The sequence below is a fragment of the Nerophis ophidion genome, linkage group LG11, assembly GCF_033978795.1.
Source record: "Nerophis ophidion isolate RoL-2023_Sa linkage group LG11, RoL_Noph_v1.0, whole genome shotgun sequence".
NCBI lineage: Eukaryota > Metazoa > Chordata > Actinopteri > Syngnathiformes > Syngnathidae > Nerophis > Nerophis ophidion.
In genome coordinates this window covers 66,432,009-66,454,355 of record NC_084621.1, presented here as the reverse complement: position 1 = coordinate 66,454,355, position 22,347 = coordinate 66,432,009, and the positions used below count along the sequence as shown (strand labels likewise).

Here is a 22,347-nt window from a genome sequence, read left to right as displayed (position 1 = left end):
TTTAGACTTAAGTGCATGTTGGAAAGGGTTGGATGATATAACCTCAAAAATTCTATATTTTAAGAAATGATCTAGGTAATAATTATTTTTTTCCAGATCTACAGGAAGAATAAGACAATACGGAATTCTGAATGTTTGTGCAGTAGTTGTTGGAAATGCCATCCATCCATTTCCTACCGCTTATTCCCTGGTTCAATCTTATTCAGCTACAATCGGGCGGAAGGCGGGATACACCCTGGACAAGTCGCCGCCTCATCACAGGGCCAACACAGATAGACAGACAACATTCACACACTAGGGCCAGGACATGCAAACTTCACACAGAAAGACCCCGAGCCCGGGATTGAACCCTGACTACTCAGGACCTTCGTGTTGTGAGACAGACGCACTAACCCCTCTACCACCGTGCTGCCCTTGTTGGAAAGGAAGCTAGGCAATAAAAGAAATGTACATTAAGCCATTGAGATGTGCTGTAAAGTTAATATTAAACAACCTGGAAATTATAGGTGGTCCAGTTTTGATTTATTTATCTGTTATCGTCCTGCGATGTTTTATTTTGGGTACAGCAAGAGACAACAGATTGTGAACGCAAGGAGGAAGCAGCAACAAATGCTCCGCATTAGCGCACCAACCGCAGCCTTGCAACCCAAAGAGACCAGCGTTTTATTTATGATTGCAACACTGAAGATCAGTTGATCTTTGTCATTTTTACCATCTGGACTCTTTCATTTCATCTATGCAACTTAAAAGGCTGACATCGTTACAACTATTGTTCACAAGATAGAACGTTGACTTCAAGATGTGACAATGCATAGGGCCACCAAAATCGTGGCTGTTGTTTCATGCTGACTCCACTGAAGTGATTATTCCGATCATCTATTTTTTTTTTTTGAACAATTCTTCTTTACTACGCTGTCATGCAATAACTTGTCCTGACATTCCAAGTTGGCTTTGGCCTTGAGTGCAGTACTGCATTTGCGGTGGTCCGATTTCAGTGTTACTTGGCCACTGTCCAGTCACATCTATGGAAGTGCAAGAAATTGTGGGAAATATGAACAAGAGATCAATTAAGTACAATCACATGAGATGTATGCAGAGGATGTGGCCAAACAGAAATTCCCTCAAGATCAAAATTCACATTATAAAAATTAAACTGTACTTTCTACTGGCTTAAAGTCTCTTTCCGAAATAGATGTTTATACAAGAGCATTGCTTTACTTTGTTTCCCCTCTATTGAAACATGTTTTGAATTGCATCTTAAAGGCCTACTGAAACCCACTACTAGCGACCACGCAGTCTGATAGTTTATATATCAATGATGAAATATTAACATTGCAACACATGCCAATACGGCCGCTTTAGTTTACTAAATTCCATCCATCCATTTTATACCGCTTATTCCCTTTCGGAGTTGCGGGGGGCGCTGGCGCCTATCTCAGCTACAATCGGGCGGAAGGCGGGGTACACCCTGGACAAGTCGCCACCTCACCGCAGGGCCAACACAGATAGACAGACAACATTCACACACTAGGGCCAATTTAGTGTTGCCAATCAACCTATCCCCAGGTGCATGTCTTTGGAAGTGGGAGGAAGCCGGAGTACCCGGAGGGAACCCACGCATTCACGGGGAGAACATGCAAACTCCACACAGAAAGATCCCGAGCCAGGATTTGAACCTAGGACTGCAGGACCTTCGTATTGTGAGGCAGACGCACTAACCCCTCTGCCACCGTGAAGCCATAGTTCACTAAATTGCAATTTTAAATTTCCCGGGAGTTTCTTCTTAAAAACGTCGCGTAATGATGACTTATACGCGTGACGTCACGGGCTGTTAGGAAATATGAGCGCTGCACACACACACACAGCTAAAAGTCGTCTGCTTTAACCGCATAATTACGCAGTATTTTGGAGATCTGTGTTGCTGAATCTTTTGCAATTTCCATCCATCCATCTTCTTCCGCTTATCCGAGGTCGGGTCGCGGGGGCAGCAGCCTAAGCAGGGAAACCCAAACTTCCCTCTCCCCAGCCACTTCGTCTAGCTCTTCCCGGGGGATCCCGAGGCGTTCCCAGACCAGCCGGGAGACATAGTCTTCCCAACGTGTCCTCGGTCTTCCCCGTGGCCTCCTACCGGTTGGATGTGCCCTAAACACCTCCCTAGGGAGGTGTTCGGGTGGCATCCTGACCAGATGCCCGAACCACCTCATCTGGCTCCTCTCGATGTGGAGGAGCAGCGGCTTTACTTTGAGTTCCTCCCGGATGGCAGAGCTTCTCACCCTATCTCTAAGGGAGAGGGAAACTCATTTGGGCCGCTTGTACCCGTGATCTTATCCTTTCGGTCATGACCCAAAGCTCATGACCATAGGTGAGGATGGGAATGTAGATCGACCGGTAAATTGAGAGCTTTGCCTTCCGGCTCAGCTCCTTCTTCACCACAACGGATTGGTACAACGTCCGCATTACTGAAGACGCCGCACCGATCCGCCTGTCGATCTCACCATCCACTCTTCCCCCACTCGTGAACAAGACTCCTAGGTACTTGAACTCCTCCACTTGGGGCAGGGTCTCCTCCCCAACCCGGAGATGGCATTCCACCGTTTTCCGGGCAAGAACCTTGGACTCGGACTTGGAGGTGCCGATGCAATTTGTTCAATTAATATTGGCGAAGTCAACGTCGAAAGACGGAGGTGGGAAGCTTTAGCCTTTAGCCACACAAACACACGGTGATTCCTTGTTTAAAATTCCCGGAGGTGAAACTTTACTATGGATCACAGCGAACATGGATTCTGACCGAATGTCAACCAGCAGTTTTCGGTGAGAAAATTGTGGTTAAAGAGTCGCTTCTTACCGGAGAAAAGCTGAGCTTGTGCCACCCATAAAGCTGCCGTCGACTCTCCTGAGACACTGGCGTCAACACACCCATGGACACACACCTCCGACTATCAGGTACTGTTAAACTCACTAAAACACTAGAAACACAATAGAAAGAAAAGGGATTTCCCAGAATTATCCGAGTATATGTGTTGGGGACGAGTTTCACCTCTCGATGCTAAGGACTGGAGCAGGGAGGAATGGAGCTAGGAGCAGGTTTTAATATCAATAACCAAAGTAACACTTGTACAAACGGAAAGAAAAGGTGTGCCAACGCACGGAAAGCTAAATGCTAAGACTAGCAACAGGCAGAGTTCAAAGTCCCAGGTACAGAAGCGCGAGCCGAGCGCGTGGAGGGTAAGCTAAGAATTAGCAGGCTGAATGCGAAAATGAGTAAACAATCAATCAATCAATCAATGTTTATTTATATAGCCCCAAATCACAAATGTCTCAAAGGACTGCACAAATCATTACGACTACAACATCCTCGGAAGAACCCACAAAAGGGCAAAGAAAACTCACACCCAGTGGGCAGGGAGAATTCACATCCAGTGGGACGCCAGTGACAATACTGACTATGAGAAACCTTGGAGAGGACCTCAGATGTGGGCAACCCCCCCTCTAGGGGACCGAAAGCAATGGATGTCGAGCGGGTCTAACATGATACTGTGAAAGTTCAGTCCATAGTGGCTCCAACACAGCCGCGAGAGTTCAGTTCAAGCGGATCCAAGACAGCAGCGAGAGTCCCGTCCAAGGGAAACCATCTCAAGCGGAGGCGGATCAGCAGCGTAAAGATGTCCCCAACCGAGCGGTCCATCCTGAGTTTGGGAACAACGCAACGCATAGAGCAAACGAACCGACCAGGAGGAACTAAGGTAGCAGGTGGTCTTAAATACAACACAAATAATTCAAAACAGGTGTGCGTCGTGAGTCCGTGCAGGAGGCGTAATTAGGTTGCCATGGTGACAATACAAAACAAGGTAGTGTTAGCAACGGGATCGGCAGAGTGCAAAACATGATCAAAACATAGGACAATTCAAAAAGGACATAAACATGCTAGAGATGTGTGATCCGGAAGCCGGATCACAACGATATGTGTCTAAAAACATCTGAGTCCGTCCCAATGCAATCGCGTTTTTTATTTATTTATTTTTTCTAGTCCGCCGCTATCAATATCCTCAAACACGAATCTTTCATCCACGCTCAAATTAATGGGGAAATTGTCGTTTTCTCGGTCCGAATAGCTCTTTTTGTTGGAGGATCCCATTAAAAACAATGTGAATATATGAGGAGCCATCAACATGTGACGTCATCGTCTGCGACTTCCGATAAACGCAGGGCTTTTCTGTTAGCACCGAAAGTTGCGAACTTTATCGTGGATGTTCTCTACTAAATCCTTTCAGCAAAAATATGGCAATATCGCGACATGATCAAGTATGACACATAGAATGGACCTGCTATCCCCGTTTAAATAAGACAATCTCATTTCAGTAGGCCAGGGGTGGGCATTACGTCGATCGCGATCGACTGGTCGATCTCGGAGGGTGTGTCAGTCGATCTCAAGCCAGGCATTAAAAAATAGACATAAAAATGAGCAATCATCAATCATACCAAGACTTCACTTTCGTCAGTTGTTTGACATTCTCGGCACCCGAGGATCTTGTGAGATGACGCTGGCTGCTGCGAGCTCATATTTAAGAAAAAAATCACTAACAGGGCGGACGCAGAGAAACACATTTTATTTCTAGAGACTCCGTACCTACTGTCAAAACTCTAAAGAGCGACTGCACAGTTCCTGTCTTCACCATAAAAGACCTGTTTCATCCTGCCTGTGCTAACAAAATAAGAGTCTCAGAAAGCTAGCGTGCACAAGCTACGGAGTTTGATGCCAATGTATTTCTCCCCCGCCCTCAGCGACCGCTTTCTCACTTGCTTGCCCACCCGCACACTCACTGACGTCACTCACCTGCTGCCAGACATTAAAGGGCCACACACATATGCTACTCTCATAACAAAGTGTTTAAAAACCAGTATGCAAGTTGGACAAATGAGATGCCAAATCCAACCATTTTCATGTGGTATTGGACAGAAAGGAGGACTTTTTTTTTCCTCCATTTGAAAATGCGGACGTTATCAGCACCACTGTCTAATTCCAATCAATGCAAGTCATCAGAATCAGGTAATACACCAACTTATATTCTTGTCTTCATGAAAGAAAGGAATCTATGTGTGTTAAACATGCTTGTATTATCATTAAACACCATTAACTTGTTAACAAAAATGTCTCTTTCATAAATAAATAAATATAAATTATAAATAGGAATGAGGTAGATCTCCTCGACTTGGTCAATTGAAAAGTAGCTCACCTGCAGAAAAAGTGTGAGCGCCCCTGCAGTAGGCCTTTAAATAGCCTCCGATTGTGGTTCTTGCAAAAATCTCGAAATGAAGCTGGATACATGTCGCATTTAAATCGGATCGTACCAGTTTCGAGTACCAACATGCTACCACATTTTGGTACTTTGCGTGTGTGTTCGTATGGTAATACATGTTTAGCATTTAATAATAAAAAGTTTGCATATCCCGCCTTGTTCAGGCATTTGGCACGTATTTAATGAACCTAGGCCCATATCAATCAATCAATGTTTACTTATATAGCCCTAAATCACTAGTGTCTCAAAGGGCTGCACAAACCACTACGACATCCTCGGTAGGCCCACATAAGGGCAAGGAAAACTCACACCCAGTGGGACGTCGGTGACAATGATGACTATGAGAACCTTGGAGAGGAGGAAAGCAATGGATGTCGAGCGAGTCCAGTCCAAAGCGGATCCAACACAGCAGCGAGAGTCCCGTTCACAGCGGAGCCAGCAGGAAACCATCCCAAGCGGAGGTGGGTCAGCAGCGCAGAGATGTCCCCAGCCGATACACAGGCAAGCAGTACATGGCCACCGGATCGGACCGGACCCCCTCCACAGGGGAGAGTGGGACATAGGAGAAAAAGAAAAGAAACGGCAGATCAACTGGTCTAAAAAGGGAGTCTATTTAAAGGCTAGAGTATACAAATGAGTTTTAAGGTGAGACTTAAATGCTTCTACTGAGGTAGCATCTCGAACTGTTATCGGGAGGGCATTCCATATGTAACACACCTATACTATATTGACAAAAGTATTTGGCCACCCATCCAAATATTGATAATCAGGTCCACTAATCACGTGGCCCGGTGTATAAAAATCAAGTACTTAGGCATGGAGACTGTTTCTACAAACCTTTTGTGAAAGAATGTGCCGCTCTCAGTGATTTCCAGCATGGAATTGTCATAGGATGCTACATGTGTAACAAATCCAGTGGTGAAATTTCCTCTCTCTTAAATATTGCAAAGTCAACTTTATTATAAGAAAAGTGAAGAGTTTGGGAACAACAGCAAGTCAGACACCAAGTGGTGGGCCACGAAAAATGACAGATAGGGGTCAGCGGATGCTAAAGCGCATAGTGCAAAGACTTTTAGCACAATCAGTTGCTACAGAGCTCATGTGACCTTCCAATAAGCCCACGTACAGTACGCAGAAAGCTTCATGGAATGGGTTTCCATGGCCGGGCAGCTGCATCTAAGCCATACATAGCCAAGTCTATAACAAAGCGTGGGATACAGTGGTGTAAAGCATGTTGCTACTGGACTGTAGAGCAGTGGAGATGCCTTCTATGGACTGATGAGTCACGCTTTTCCATCTGGCAATCTGATGGACTGGTCTGGGTTTGGAGGTTGCCAGGAGAAGAGGTACATTTCGGACTGCATTGTGTTGAGTGTGAAATTTGGTGGAGGAGGAATTATGGTGTGGGGTTGTTCTTAGCCCCTTAGTTCCAGTAAAAGGAACTTTGAATGATCCAGGATACCAAAACATTTTGGACAATTCCATGGGATGTCACTTTAAGTCCACTGGGTCATCATTGTCACCGACGTCCCACTGGGTGTTAGTTTTCCCTGCCCTTATGTGGGCCTACCGAGGATGTCGTAGTGGTTTGTGTTGTGGTTTGTGCAGCCCTTTGAGACACTAGTGATTTAGGGCTATATAAGTAAACATTGATTGATTGATTGATTGATATGTGAGTAAAGGCAGGTGGCCAAATACTTTTGGCAATTTTGTGTACATGTGCATTACTTTTGTGTGGTTAGCTAAGGAAAGCGATTTTGCAAAGTTTAGCTGAGTCTCATTTGCAAGTATGGATTCATCTTAGTTTGTTCAAGGTGTGTTGCTGGAATCAGGAAGTAGTATTTGCCATTAAAGGGGAACATTATCAGCAGACTTATGTAAGAGTCAATATATACCTTGATGTTGCAGAAAAAAGACCATATATTTTTTTAACCGATCTCCGAACTCTAAATGGGTGAATTTGGGCGAATTAAACGCCTTTCTATTATTCGCACTCCGAGCAATGATAGTAGGTAGTCAATCCGCCATTTTCTCAAACACATTACACACACCAAGTCAAATCAGCTCTGTTATTTTCCGTTTTTTCGACTGTTTTCCGTACCTTGGAGACATCATGTCTCGTCGGTGTGTTGTCGGAGGGTGTAACAACACGATCAGGGACGGGGATTCAAGTTGTCCTACGTGGAGTGTGCATCGATTAGCACGGCATGCTAATCGATGCTAACATGCTATTTAGGCTAGCTGTATGTACATTTGTAGCTATATTTGCATCCAGCCTTTCCCTCCACCCACATTTATTGCCAAACAAACACTTACCGATCGACGGATTTAAGTTGCTCCAGTGTCACAAGATGCGAAAGACCCGATCGTTTGGTCAGCACATTTGACCGGCGATGCTAAGGCAGACATGGCACAGAGATGTATGGATATCCTGCAGATGCATTTCCAATGATAAAGTCAACAAAATCACAAAGGTGAGTTTTGTTGATGTTATTGACTTATGTGCTAATCAGACATATTTGGTCGCGGCATAACTGCCAGCTAATCAATGCTAAAATGCTATTTAGGCTAGCTGTATGTACATTTGTTGCCATATTTGCATCAAGCGTTTCCCTCTACCCACGTTTAATGCCAAACAAACACTTACCAATCGACTGATTTAAGTTGCTCCTGCACATTTTACCGGCGATGCTAAGGCAGACATGGCACGGAGATGTATGGATATCCTGCGACACTCAATCGTTGGTTAGAAGGCGATCGCCGAATAGCGTCAATAGCTATTCGCTCAATAGCTTCAGTTTCTTCTTCAATTACGTTTTCGCTATCTGCCTCCACACTCCAACCATCCGTTTCAATACATGCGTCATCTGTTGAATCGCTTAAACCGCTGAAATCCGAGTCTGAATCCGAGCTAATGTCGCTATATCTTGCTGTTCTATCCGCCATGTTTGTTTGTATTGGCAGCCCTGTATGACGTCACAGGGAAATGGACGGTGGCTTCACAGATAGCGAAAATCAGGCACTTTAAAGCCTTTTTTCGGGATATTCCATGATGGGAAAATTTTTAGAAAAACTTTGAAAAATAAAATAAGCCACTGGGAACTTATTTTTATTGGTTTTAACCCTTCTGAAATTGTGATAATGTTCCCCTTTAAGTAGAATGTGCAACTATTGTCTTGTTAACCCTACAGTGTTTATACTGTAAGTATTGTACTTATTATACTCCAGATGTTTTATATTAATGTGCATCTTTGTCATTGCTTTGATGATCAAATTTGAAGGTGTTGAAATCTCCATGTAAATATGCTAATACTAACAAGTAGCATGTATATTAACATTGAGCTAACCTTTTTTTTTTTTTTAAAGAATGTATTAATCAATCCAACAAAACAATACAAAACAATACCATAACAATGCAATCCAATTCCAAAACCGAACCCGACCCAGCAACATTCAGAATAGCAATAAACAGAGCAATTGCGGACACACACAAACATGACACGGTAGAATCTAAAAGTAGTGAAACAAAAATGAATATTATCAATATTAGTAACAATTTCAAAATAGCAGTGATTAAAAATCCCTCATTGATATTATCATTAAAAACGTTAATACAAAAAAACAATAGTGTCACAGTGGCTTACACTTGCATCGCATTTCATAAGCGTGACAACACACTGTGTCCAATATTTTACACAAAGATATAATAAGTCATATTTTGGTTTATTTAATACTTAAAACAAATTTAAATAATGGATCCCAATATACAACTCGTTATTATCTAAACTAAATGCAGTTTTTTTTTAGCTTACTTGAAAAGCTGAGGCTTACACTTAAACACTTTTTTTTAATCTATATTTGTATTGCTGGCATTGAAAATTGCAACATTACCTAGAAGCAATTGTTATAAATACCCCAAGTGTTTGAGCCGGTGATGAGTTTGCCATTGAATGTGACGTCACGTGCAACAAAGGTATCAAAATATGGTCTGTTTGATTTTACCTCAATTGGTCCTTAGGTGTACAAACGAATTTCGATCGGTACCTATAAAAGTACCGCTCTCTAGATACATAAAGAATATTATAAAAATCAGATTTGGGACTAGCAGTGAGAACCAAATAGAGTGCATGAAAACAAAACGTACAAAAACTGCGGTTGTCACCACTTGTCAAATAAACCACAGTGTTTTTAGATTTAAACCGCAAACGTTCAAAAACATTGACGTTTCTGAAAGCACAGATGTCAAAATTTATTCCAAAAATTACAGATTACAGTATAGGGATGTTGTTGCCTGCACGCTGCCTGGGACAATCAACTAGATAATGCTTCTCCAATGATGTACATTTATTGTGACTATTGAAACTCTCGTAATTTAAAATATTCAACCCCACAACAAGTAGAGTATTAAAGATACGAGAGAACAAGCAGCTTGTGCAACTGCAAAAGTAGTCGATTCTGGATGGAGGCAATTCCAGATGTGCAAGCTTTTAAGACAGCCGACACAGGGTTGCAATCATAGGATATGGTTTTCCGAACCCAGATGTTCTGCTACTAGTCTCCCAGTGGTGACTCATCAAAGTTAATGTTCAACAGGTGGATACTGACTCCTTGCATAGGTCACCTACTTCTTTACCATTCAGATGACACAGTGGCATTGTGTTTCCGAGCACTTTGGCTTCGAAAAGAAGCATGTTAGGCCATTTGGAAACTTTACATTCTTTATAGGTGTGAATGTGTTGGGTTGTTTTGTATGTGCCCTGCGATTGGCTGGCGACCAGTCCAGGGTGTACCCTGCCTCTTGCCCCAAGTCAACTGGGATAGGCTTCAGCTCACCCGTGATCCTAATGAGGAAAAGCGATACAGAAAACAAAACAAGGTGGGCTCCAACATGACGGTTGCGCCTTAACTGACCTCCGGTCTGCAGTCACAGAAAACCAGTTTCAACAGTATTATCTAAAGTCCCGTCAGGGTGTATTTTGAAGCCAAATTTGCCAGCGAGCAAACCAGTCGTAGTCTACTCACTCATTTTTTTCACTGAAGCATATATGTTGACCTGCATACTGACTCTAAAAGACTGTTAAGACCTGGCCAGTGGGGCACTCTTCCAGCTGCAGGACTAGAGTGAAGGATATAAACCTGTGTACAAGAGGCCGGGCCAGATGGCATACTGGGCAAGGTGCTCTGGGACTGTGCAGACCAGCTGGCAGGAGTACTCAAAGGGATATTCAATTCATCCCTGGCACGAGCCAAAGTCCCGCCACTGTCATACCAGTCTCAAAGACGACAGCCATAAAAGACTACAGACCAGCGGCACTGACATCTGTGGTGATGAAGTGATTTGAAAGACTTGTTCTTTAATATATCAAAGCCTGTCTCCCCCATAATTTTGATCCAGACCAGTTTGCCTACAGGCCAAACCGATCCACAGAGGATGCCTTGGACACTGTTCTCCACATCTGGAACTCCCGGGTACCTATGCCAGGATACCAATTGTCGACTACAGCTTGGCGATCAACACCATTAACCCTAAGATTCTGGTGAGGAAACTGAGCTTCTTGGATATACCCCCTCATCTGTTCCTGGAAAAAAAAACGTTCTGACTAACTGACCTCAGGTCGTTAAGGAGAGTCAACTTTGCTCTTCCACCCTGTCACTCAGTATTGGGTCCTCTCACAGCTGCATGTTGAGCTCCCTATACACAGTACGCATGATTGTCCCCATTCATTTATTGAACAGCATCATCAAGTTTGCAGAATACACCAGAGTGGTGGGCCTGATCACAGGGCTTGATGAAACAACCTACAGAGAGGAAATACAGGTGCTGGCAGGTTGGTGTACCAAGGACACCCTAAGGTTGAACACCACAACAGAATCAATCAATCCAAATATACCTATATAGCCCTTAATCACAAATATCTCATAGGCCGGAAGACAAAGAAGAGAACATGCTCCACTTGTAGTACATGGAGCATGGGTGAAGACTGTAGCTTCTTTTAAGTTCCTGGGAACGTACTGTACATCTCGGAGGACATCACATGAACTGCCGACACTTCAGCACTGGTCAAAAAGGTCTGACAGAGACTCCACTTCCTTTGTGTGCTGCGGAGAAACCCACTTGAGGAGAAACTGCAGATATCTTTTTATCGGGCCCTCGCAGAGCCAGTGCTGTGTAACTGTGTTACTGTGTGGTTTGCTGCCTGTTCTGCTGCAGACAGGATGGCCCTGTAGTGGGTGACCAGGACAACAGAGAAGATTATCGGCAGCCCTGTGCCCTCCCGAGAGGACATTGCTCGATCTTGCTGCCTCGACAGAACGAAAAAAAAACCTGGCAGAGAGCTCTCACTCTCGCACTTGTTCAACCTGATGTCATCAGAGAAGATATTTCAGTCACACAAGAGCAGGACAAACAGAGCTAAAAAATGTTTATACCAGTGGGTCATTAAGATATTGAATCTGTCCTAAAATCTTACACAGTTTTTCATTGTTGCACTGCTGTCCGTACTGGTATTTATATACTGTATTAATTTTTATCCATCCATCCATCAATTTTCTTCCGCTTAAACATATTATTAATTGTTTGCATTGTATTTCAACTAAGACGGAGTGGCTCAGTGAGTAGTGCGGCCGTACAGAAACTAGAGGGTTCCCAACAGTACCGATAGCATCGAGCTGACCCAAATTTCAAAAGTTCGCTGAATTATTTTTTTTGCTTCTAAAAAGGAATCTGGCAGTCATTTCTCATACTAGTAATTAGTGTTTTGAGTAATGTGTAGAAAACAACCTGTACTTGGAACGCCATGTTTCCATCGCTAGACCGATATACCGTCCCCTCTTGGTGTGACATCATCTACAGAACTGGAGCCCATTTTCCCCGCATAGACTTTATGGCTAAAGGCATATAAAACTACTATTTTGATCAATTAATTGCATATTTTTATCGCCTTGGTTCATGACTACTTATAAACTGAAACGGTAAATATTACAAGCAGAAAAATAAAATGAAAGAATCACCATTGCTGGAGTTACCTGTTCTTTCATCTCCTTTTTCATAGCCTGTTTCCTTTAATGCTCTTTCATCATTTCCTTAGACATCTTGAAGAAAACAACACTAGAGGATGCCGCAAAATAGAATACTATCTGATTACCTTCTTTTTCTCCTGGTTTTTGAGAAAACTCTTCTTCATTTTTTCACAGGTTCTGACTTAGTCTATTTCCTCTCGGGTTGCACCTGATTTTTAGGTCTTAGGTCTTTTTAAATGTTTTCCATCCAAACTCAGACCAAAACTCTTCTTCTTTAAAGTCACAAACATTAAACACCTACTCAGCGGCCTTGTGGTTAGTCTCTGCCCTGAGATCGGTAGGTTGTGAGTTCAAACTCCGGCCGAGTCATACCAAAGACTATAAAAATGGGACCCATTACCTCCCTGCTTGGCACTCAGCATCAAGGGTTGGAATTGGGGGTTAAATCACCAAAAATTATTCCCGGGGGAGGCCACCGCTGCTGCTCACTGCTCCCCTCACTTCCCAGAGGGTGATCAAGGGTGATGGGTCAAATGCAGAGGACAAATTTCACCACACCTAGTGTGTGTGACAATCATTGGTACTTCAACTTTAAAATGATCGCTGCAAATGACACTTCTCTCATTTGGTCCAACCCATTTTGACTGGAAAGATCCATACTTTCCACATATTCCCATTTTTGCTACAACCACACTTGCCAACCTTGGGACCTCCGATTTCGGGAGGTGGGGGGCATGGTTGTGGATAGGGCGGAGGTGTGGTTGGGGCGGGGGGCGTGGTTAAGAGGAGAGTATATTTACAGCCAATTCACCAACTCACGTATTTCATATATACATATATATATATATATATATATATATATATATATATATATATGAAATACTTAACTTTCAGTGAATTGTAGCTATATATATTTATGTTAATATATATATATATATATAAATAAAATAAATAAAAGTAAAATACAATTTCAGACGGCAACTATCAAATACACAGTAATAAAAACACAGTTGTTCTACTAACTTTACTGTGCTTGCTGGTTACTAAAAAAACAACAACACTTACCTTTCACTATTTGAATAACGTCACTTACGAGTTTCCAGAAGATGGCACCAGTATGTGCTTTGCCCTGCCGTCTCTCGCTGTCAGCTGTGTTCGTTTTTGTGTTGTATGCGTCTATTTTCGCATCTGTCAGCTCACTGCTTGTGTATGACCGCCAAACACTGTTGGATCTTTGCCCCTTTCCCACTGATATGATCAACTTCGACGTTGGTTTTTCGACGTCCCAGTCAGCTTTTTCACCTGGCCGGATTCCTGCCTTCCTTTCCCGCCTTGTGGCTCCTTTCCCCCACCACCTACGGGCTGTGTGTCGGGCCCCACCTGGATTAGCTGCGCCATTGGACGTGCTGGCCCCCGCCAGGTTTGGTCTTGTGAACCCAAGATCTTTAACAAACAAAACGTTTATCCTGAAGGATTTCTTCACTTCCCGCGGACTTGACTTCCTCTGTGTGACGGAAACATGGCTGACAGCCGGTGAGTCCGCCCCTCTTAATGAACTTCTGCCTCCGGAGTGTTCCTACTTTAATTCTCCGCGGTTGTCCAGTCGAAAAGGAGGAGGATTAGCAGTCGTTTTTAAAAATGACTTTAAATTCTGTTAGATCTGCCTGTAATACTCCTTCTCAAGCTTCGAACTGTGCATGTTTGAGCTGGAGGGGGTGTGGCCTCCAGCTTCAGCTGAATTTTGGGAGAAAATATCTTCCGGGAGGTTTTCGGGTGTGGCGCTGAATTTCGGGAGTATCCCGGAAAATCCGGGAGGGTTGGCAAGTATGGCTACAACCTACAACAATTCATGCGGCATACATTTTTGATAATTTCTTCAATTCTGCATGAAAACATCGTGATTCTGGTAGAAGATGCTCCCAAAACACATATTACACCATGTAACATTGCCTCCAGTCTTCTGTAGGTGACGTCAGCGGGCTGATGCAGTCCCGCCTAAAATGTGCTGAAACTTGTTAGAAAACAAGCCTGAAATCAATACTGTGTCTATTTTGGGGGAAATATTTTTTGGGTGCAGAACTCTAAAATGAGTGCCAATGCTGTGGGGCCCTTTTACGTAAAAGAGCATGTGCGGTCAAAATAAATTGCATGATTAATACGAGTTTATACATGATTACAGTGATATTTCCTGTGATTAATCCCATGTGTTAACTTTGACAGCCTTAGTTTTTCACAGTAAATTGCATATTTCTTCATTCCCCTAACGGAGCTGCAGTACATCTTTATGGCTCAATTTTCATTTCAGTTCTTTATGATTTTGTTTTTTGACTTTTCTTTGTGGTTTTGCATCAACAATTCACTTACTTCGATGTGGCAAATAAGTGTATCCATGCATAAAGAGTGTTTTATGAGCACTCCCCCAAGCTGAAACAGCTGGGTGGCTGCTGAAGTTGTGTTGACCTTTAGCCCTTTAGGTCTTACTCCGCAGTGCTGTGGCGTAAGTCAACCCGAGCAGTTCCAGACCAGCTGCGCAGGCTGGGATCATGATATTTCGATATTGTGAAGAGAGTCAAGAGACTTCTCAGCCTCTAAGGACTTATTTTGTAGAATATGCATTCTTCTGCTGAGAGGCCTTTAAAAAAGCAGAACTGCACTTTTGCCCCTTAGACTTGTTTAATGTTTATACGAACAATGTTGCATACGAGCGGAAGACTGGAATAACGCTACAGCATTCATGTTTCTGTAGTCGTTTTCCTGACGAGACCTCTGCTGCCTCATGTTGCTAGTACTCGTATGGCTCCTGGCTTCGACTTTTATTAGCTGTTCCAGAGCCTCAAAGTACTTGGCCCAACCTGCTTCTCCCCAGCTTTTTTCTCACTAATGAAGTGCACATTCTGCTGTTGAGAGTTTGGCACTGCTCGGTTCCTTGGTCATCCCTCAATGGGAATATCCCCCTTTTCCATGCTTGTTTGCCTACCTCACTCTTTACCACTGCCACACTGGTGTGACTCATTTTCTGAAATGTCAGTTATTAGCCCTTTGATTCATAAATCTTCACACACTGGTTTGCCACTGTTGGACTTGTCGGCTGGGCAACCGGCTGAGTTGTTAAAAGGTTTAATTATGACATGAGTGGGTTAAGGTGTTGACAAGGCGGAAAAACATGTACTTTGTGCGGTCAACACTGTATGCTTGCTCGGAACAAGGAAACATTCATCATCAGCTGAGGTCCAGCAATCTACCCAAACAGGACACACTGTGGCATACAGGAAACAATCAACCAGTATCGTGAGGTAGGCGACACTGGTAAATATCCATCCATCCATCCATCTTCTTCCGCTTATCCAAGGTCGGGTCGCTGGGGCAGCAGCCTAAGCAGGGAAGCCCAGACTGTCATCTCCCCAACCACTTCGTCCAGCTCTTCCCGGGGGATCCCGAGGCGTTCCCAGGCCAGCCGGGAGACATAGTCTTCTCAAAGTGTCCTGGGTCTTCCCCGTGGCCTCCTACCGGCTGGATGTGCCCTAAACACCTCCTGACCAGATGCCTGAACCACCTTATCTGGTTCCTCTCGATGTGGAGGAGCAGCGGCTTTACTTTGAGCTCCTCCCGGATGACAGAGTTTCTCACCCTATCTCTAAGGGAGAGCCCCAGCACCCGGCGGGGGAAACTAATTTCGGCCGCTTGTACCCTTGATCTTGTCCTTTCGGTCATAACCCAAAGCTCATGACCATAGGTGAGGATAGGAACGTACGCTTGTAGATCGACCGGTAAATTGAGAGCTTTGCCTTTCGGCTCAGCTCCTTCCTCACCACACCGATCCGCCTGTCGATCTCACGATCCACCTGTCGATCTCATGATCCACTCTTCCCTTACTCATGAACAAGACTCCTACGTACTTAAACTCCTCCACTCGGGGCAGGGTCTCCTCCCCAACCCGGAGATGGCATTCCACCCTTTTCCGAGCGAGAACCATGGATTCGGACTTGAAGGTGCTGATTCTCATCCCAGTCGCTTCACACTGGGCTGCAAACCGATCCAGTGAGAGCCGGATATCCTGGCCAGATGAAGCCATCAGGACCACATCATCTGCAAAAAGCAGAGACCCAATACTGCAGCCACAAAACCGCATCCCCTCAACACCCTGACTGCGCCTAGAAATTCTGTCCATAAAAGTTATGAACAGAGTCGGTGACGAAGGGCAAATAAAGTCCCATTATTTGGCAATCAGGGACAGGTGAGCCTCCTTGTTGCCAACCAGAAACTGGTGAGGAGAATAGCGGGGTAAAGTCACTGCAGAACAAACCACAAAACAGGAAGTAGAACTAAAGTAAGAGCAACACTAAAGGAAAAACCACACTGAACCTAAAAACTGCCAAGCAGACCCTGACCGCATTATCTCTAACTTGTGAGTCTTTAAAAAGAAATGAATGAATATGAGGATGAGGCAGCCTTCATCCTCAAATCAAACCTTGAGTAGCTTGTGTGCTATTTGCATTTTATGAGGGAAATCCACAGGGAGATGGAAGCTGGGAATATACTTTGTGACAAGGAAGGTCGTGCGAAACTGGCTAAATCTGGTGTGGCTGGCCGTTTGACGGTGAGTTTGAGTCCTCTGGGTCTTCGACGATTGGAAAGTCAACATAATAAAATAAGGTCTCCTTTGAGGATTATGACAAATGATATTTTTTTTTTGTCATAAATTGTTTTGATGTGACTAGATTAGCCTTTCAGATGAATCGGTAGTCTTATTTTTGCATAGAGTTTAATGTCCATTGCGAGTATTAATAATGCCAAACTGGAGAGAAAACCTTCAGATTGAACCGAACTTCTGAGAACCGAAGGCAATAATTTACATGGGCAGTTGCTGAGAACAATTTACTTTTTTCCTCATGAGTGTGTAGCTTTGCTCCTCTTGCAGATTTCCTCTGCGGGGAGTCAAATTCCTTGTGGACGCCAGTAGCCAACTGTTTGCAGCTTATGACTAGCCTTAAGGAGGGCAATGTTCATGCACCACTTACCCTAACAAACTCAGTGGTCAAGTTACTCACAAATGCAAATAGTGGAAAACACCGTACACATTTCAAAACATACATGCACAGCAGCCGTGACGCTATAAAAACTTCCCCATGAGCTCAGATACTCTTGATCAAAACTCGATTGAACTTCAACCTCTTCACTGATAAAAGCCAATGGATAAACTACCCTCGGGGGAGCGCACATAATTATTTGGAAATATGATTCAGAGAGAGAAGAAAGAAGCAAATAGTTCCTAACGTACTGGGTCTGCGGCTGCTGTGGCTGTCTGGGTGGCCCATGGTCTAGAGAGCATAAATAAGTACCTCATTACTCACCTGGCCACATCCTTTAACATTTTGGACCTGTATATATTAAAAACACAACAATGTGTTTGCCAAAATCGAATTCCATTTAAAAAAAAAAACAACCCTACTAGAACCTGAGTTGGCTCAGAATGAGCTGGACTGAACCAGTGGGAAAGCAGAGTCTTGGAATGTCTTAAAGGAGGTCCTGCAAGGTATACAGCTCAATAAACCCTTCAAACCTCAGCTTTAACACATTATCAAATAAATTGTTGTATTTTGCCAAGTTTTTCTGTTTGTTGTGGTTTCACCCAGTTTTTTTCTCCTCACAGGCTGAGATCATTGACTTCCGGTTAAGGCCGGTACTACATTGTACACCTGTCAGACATTATCATCAGGCATCCTTTAATCACCTGACAGTCACACCAGGTAATTGCAGGTTAAAACTGGCCCTTTCAACACCTGATCCCATTCCTCCATCGTCTCCCCAAAGTAATGTTTATCACGTCAACATCTGGCCGAGTCTGCTGCTATCTTGCCACTTACATGGCTTACTTTTGTACCTGGCGAGTTGACGCACTTTCCCACTGGAAGGTTTTTTTTTTCATTTTCTGATTAGTTTTTTTGCTTTAAAGGGGAACATTATCACAATTTCAAAAGGGTTAAAAACAATAAAAATCAGTTCCCTGTGGCTTGTTGTATTTTTTGAAGTTTTTTTCAAAATTTTACCGGTCCCGGAATATCCCTGAATAAAGCTTTAAAGTGCCTTATTTTCGCTATCTTCGAAACCACTGTCCATTTCCCTGTGACGTCATACAGGGCTGCCAATACAAACAACATGGCGGTTACCACAGCAAGATATAGCGACATTAGCTCGGATTCAGACTCGGATTTCAGCGGTTTAAGCGATTCAACAGATTACGCATGTATTGAAACAGATGGTCGGAGTATGGAGGCAGATAGCGAAAACGAAATTGAAGGAGAAATTGAAGCTATTGAGCGAATTCGGCCATAGCGTGGCTGTACCTAATGAAGTGGCCCATAGCATGGCTGCCTTATTAGCATCGCCGGTAAAATGTGCGGCCCAAACGATCAGGACTTTCGCATCTTGTGACACTGGAGCAACTTAAATCCGTCGATTGGTAAGTGTTTGTTTCACATTAAACGTGGGTATCTAGTTTCAAATGTACATACAGCTAGTGTAAATAGCATGTTAGCATCGATTAGCGTAGCATGTTAGCATCGATTAGCTGGCAGTCATGCCGTGACTAAATATGTCTGATTAGCACATAAGTCAACAACATCAACAAAACTCACCTTTGTGATTTAGTTGACTTAATCGTTGCAAATGCATCTGCAGGTTATCCATACATCTCTGTGCCATGTCTGTCTTAGCATCGCCGGTCAAATGTGAAGACACTCTGGCAAATTCAATGGGGGTCTGGCGGCAGATTTCTTGCCAGTGGTGCAACTTGAATCCCTCCCTGTTAGTGTTGTAACACCCTCCGACAACACACCGGCGAGGCATGATGTCTCCAAAGTTCCAAAAAATAGTCGAAAAAAACGGAAAATAACAGAGCTGAGACCCGGTGTTTGTAATGTGAAAATGAATATGGCGGGTGTGTTAACTCGGTGATGTCACGTTCTGACGTCATCGCTAAAAGAGCGATAAACAGAAAGGCGTTTAATTTGCCAAAAGTCACCCATTTAGAGTTCGGAAATCGGTTAAAAAAATACATGGTCTTTTTTATGCAACATCAAGGTATATATTGACGCTTGCATAGGTTTGGTGATAATGTTCCCCTTTAAGGCCTGCTAAAAGGAGATTTTCTTTTTCAAACGGGGATAGCAGGTCCATTCTATGTGTCATACTTGATCATTTCGCGATATTGCCATATTTTTGCTGAAAGGATTTAGTAGAGAACATCGATGATAAAGTTAGCAACTTTTGGTCGCTAATAAAAAAGACTTGCCTTTACCGGAAGTCGCAGAGGATGACGTCACCGGTGTGAGGGCTCCTCACATCCTCACATTGTTTATAATGTGAGCCTCCAGCAGCAAGAGCTATTCTGACCGAGAAAGCGACAATTTCCTCATTAATTGGAGCGAGGATGAAAGATTCGTGGATGAGGATAATGAGTGTGAAGGACTAGAAGGAAAAAAAAAAGACAAGGGCAGAAGCGATTTAGATGTTATTAGACACATTTACTAGGATAATTATGGAAAATCCCTTATCTGCTTATTGTGTTACTTGTGTTTTAGTGAGATTATAAAGTCATACCTGAAATTCGGAGGGATGTGGTGACCGCCAGTGTCTCTTAGTGAAGTCATGGAGGAGCCAAGAAAGTCGCAGCTGCCTCTTTGACAGCTGCAGGAAGAACGAAACAAGCTCCGCCCATGTTTACGGTAAGAGCCAACTTATTACCACAATTTCCTCACCGAAACCTGCTGGTTGACATGTGGTAGAGAAACATGTTCGCTTGACCGCTCTGTTCCATATTAAAGCTTCACAACAAACAAAAAAACAAACTGTGTTTGTGTTGCTACAGCCGGCCGAAGTACACCGCATTCCACCAAATGCATTCTTCTTTGACGTCTCCATTATTAATTGAACAAATTGCAAAAGATTCAGCAACACAAATGTCCACAATACTGTGTAATTATGCGATTAAATCGGACGACTTTTAGCCGTGAGTGGTGCTGGGATAAAATGTCAGCTACAACCAATAACGTCAACATAAGCATCATCATTCAGCGAGGTTTTCAACAGGATACTTTGCGGGAAATTTAAAATTGCAATTTAGTAAACTAAAGCGGCCGTATTGACATGTGTTGCAATGTTAATATTTCATCATTGATATATAAACTATCAGACTGCGTGGTCGGTAGTAGTGGCTTTCAGTAGGCCTTTAAGCGCTTTTAGTCTCTAGATAAAAGCACTATATAAATATAATCAATCAATCAATCAATGTTTATTTATATAGCCCCAAATCACAAATGTCTCAAAGGACTGCACAAATCATTACGACTACAACATCCTCGGAAGAACCCACAAAAGGGCAAGGAAAACTCAGACCCAGTGGGCAGGGAGAATTCACACCCAGTGGGACGCCAGTGACAATGCTGACTATGAGAAACCTTGGAGAGGACCTCAGATGTGGGCAACCCCCCCCCCCCCTCTAGGGGACCGAAAGCAATGGATGTCAAGCGGGTCTAACATGATACTGTGAAAGTTCAATCCATAGTGGCTCCAACACAGCCGCGAGAGTTCAGTTCAAGCGGATCCAAGACAGCAGCGAGAGTCCCGTCCACAGGAGACCATCTCAAGCGGAGGCGGGTCAGCAGCGTAGAGATGTCCCCAACCGATACACAGGCGAGCGGTCCATCCTGGGTCTCGACTCTGGACAGCCAGTACTTCATCCATGGTTATCGGACCGGACCCCCTCCACAAGGGAGGGGGGGACATAGGAGAAAGAAAAGAAGCGGCAGATCAACTGGTCTAAAAAGGAGGTCTATTTAAAGGCTAGAATATACAGATGAGTTTTAATCCACTTCACTACTTTCAAGAAGCCGTCTCACGAGATGTTTGGCAATGCTGCGCTCTTTTTTTCTTTTACTTATCTACATCGAAAATAAAACAAACCGTTTTGTTGTCATTTCTAAAGCGGATCATTGACGCGAGTTCCCTTCGAACAAAAATGCATCCATTCAACTAGACGAGACAGGATTCTGCAGTCTCAACTGCATAATCCTGCATAGTCGTTTTTGAAATAAGCAAGAACGGAGCATAAAGAGTAGAAGGATTCAAACAATTTAAAGACAGAGTTAAACTACTGTTTACCGTCAACAAAACAGGAACTGACAAACTTAAACCACTATGCCTCGGGATGTCTGCAAACCTGCCACTGTTTTCACCACATCGAGATGGTTTTATTGTTTTGTAGCGGCTGGCTTCTGGGTTCTAGCCAATGGCTATGACTGGGGGGCAGGATTCCTGGGATAAAGACAAGACAACTTGATCATCTGTATGCGCCTCCATTATTTGAATATCACAGTATTCTTTTAAAGAAAAAGGGGAAACAAGAAAATTTGATATAATGCGTTACCGGGAAATGGCTGCACGGTGGCAGAGGGGTTAGTGCGTCTGCCTCACAATACGAAGGTCCTGTAGTCCTGGGTTCAAATCCAGGCTCGGGATCTTTCTGTGTGGAGTTTGCATGTTCTCCCCGTGAATGCGTGGGTTCCCTCCGGGTACTCCGGCTTCCTCCCACTTCCAAAGACATGCACCTGGGGATAGGTTGATTGGCAACACTAAATTGGCCCTAGTGTGTGAATGTTGTCTGTCTATCTGTGTTGGCCCTGCGATGAGGTGGCGACTTGTCCAGGGTGTACCCCGCCTTCCGCCCGATTGTAGCTGAGATAGGCGCCAGCGCCCCCGCGACCACAAAAAAGGGAATAAGCGGTAAAAAAATGGATGGATGGATGGTTACCGGGAATAACACCGTCAAGATTTTTTCGACCCCAAGATCGCGTTATTTCAGACTTTAAGTCAGGGGTCTCAAACTCAGTTTACCTGGGGGCCACTGGATGGAGAAACTGGGTGAGGATGGGCCGCAAGAAAAGATTTCTTTAAAAAAAATCTACAATCCCCGTTTCCATATGAGTTGGGAAAGTGTGTTAGATGTAAATATAAATGGAATACAATGATTTGC

The 22,347-nt window shown here is 43.8% G+C and overlaps 1 long non-coding RNA gene across 2 annotated transcripts in view; it reads right to left on the bottom strand.

The window, feature by feature from the left end:
* The window catches only part of LOC133562375 (uncharacterized), a 323,026-nt gene that overhangs the window by 32,244 nt on the left and 268,435 nt on the right, over positions 1-22,347 (bottom strand). Inside the window, exon 3 of one of the 2 annotated variants that reach the window (XR_009808894.1) lies at positions 19,925-20,003. The exons of the other annotated variant lie outside the window; for it this stretch is intronic. This is a non-coding gene — a long non-coding RNA (uncharacterized LOC133562375). Of the gene's footprint in view, positions 1-19,924; positions 20,004-22,347 lie in introns of those variants that run through there. 2 annotated transcript variants of the gene reach the window in all.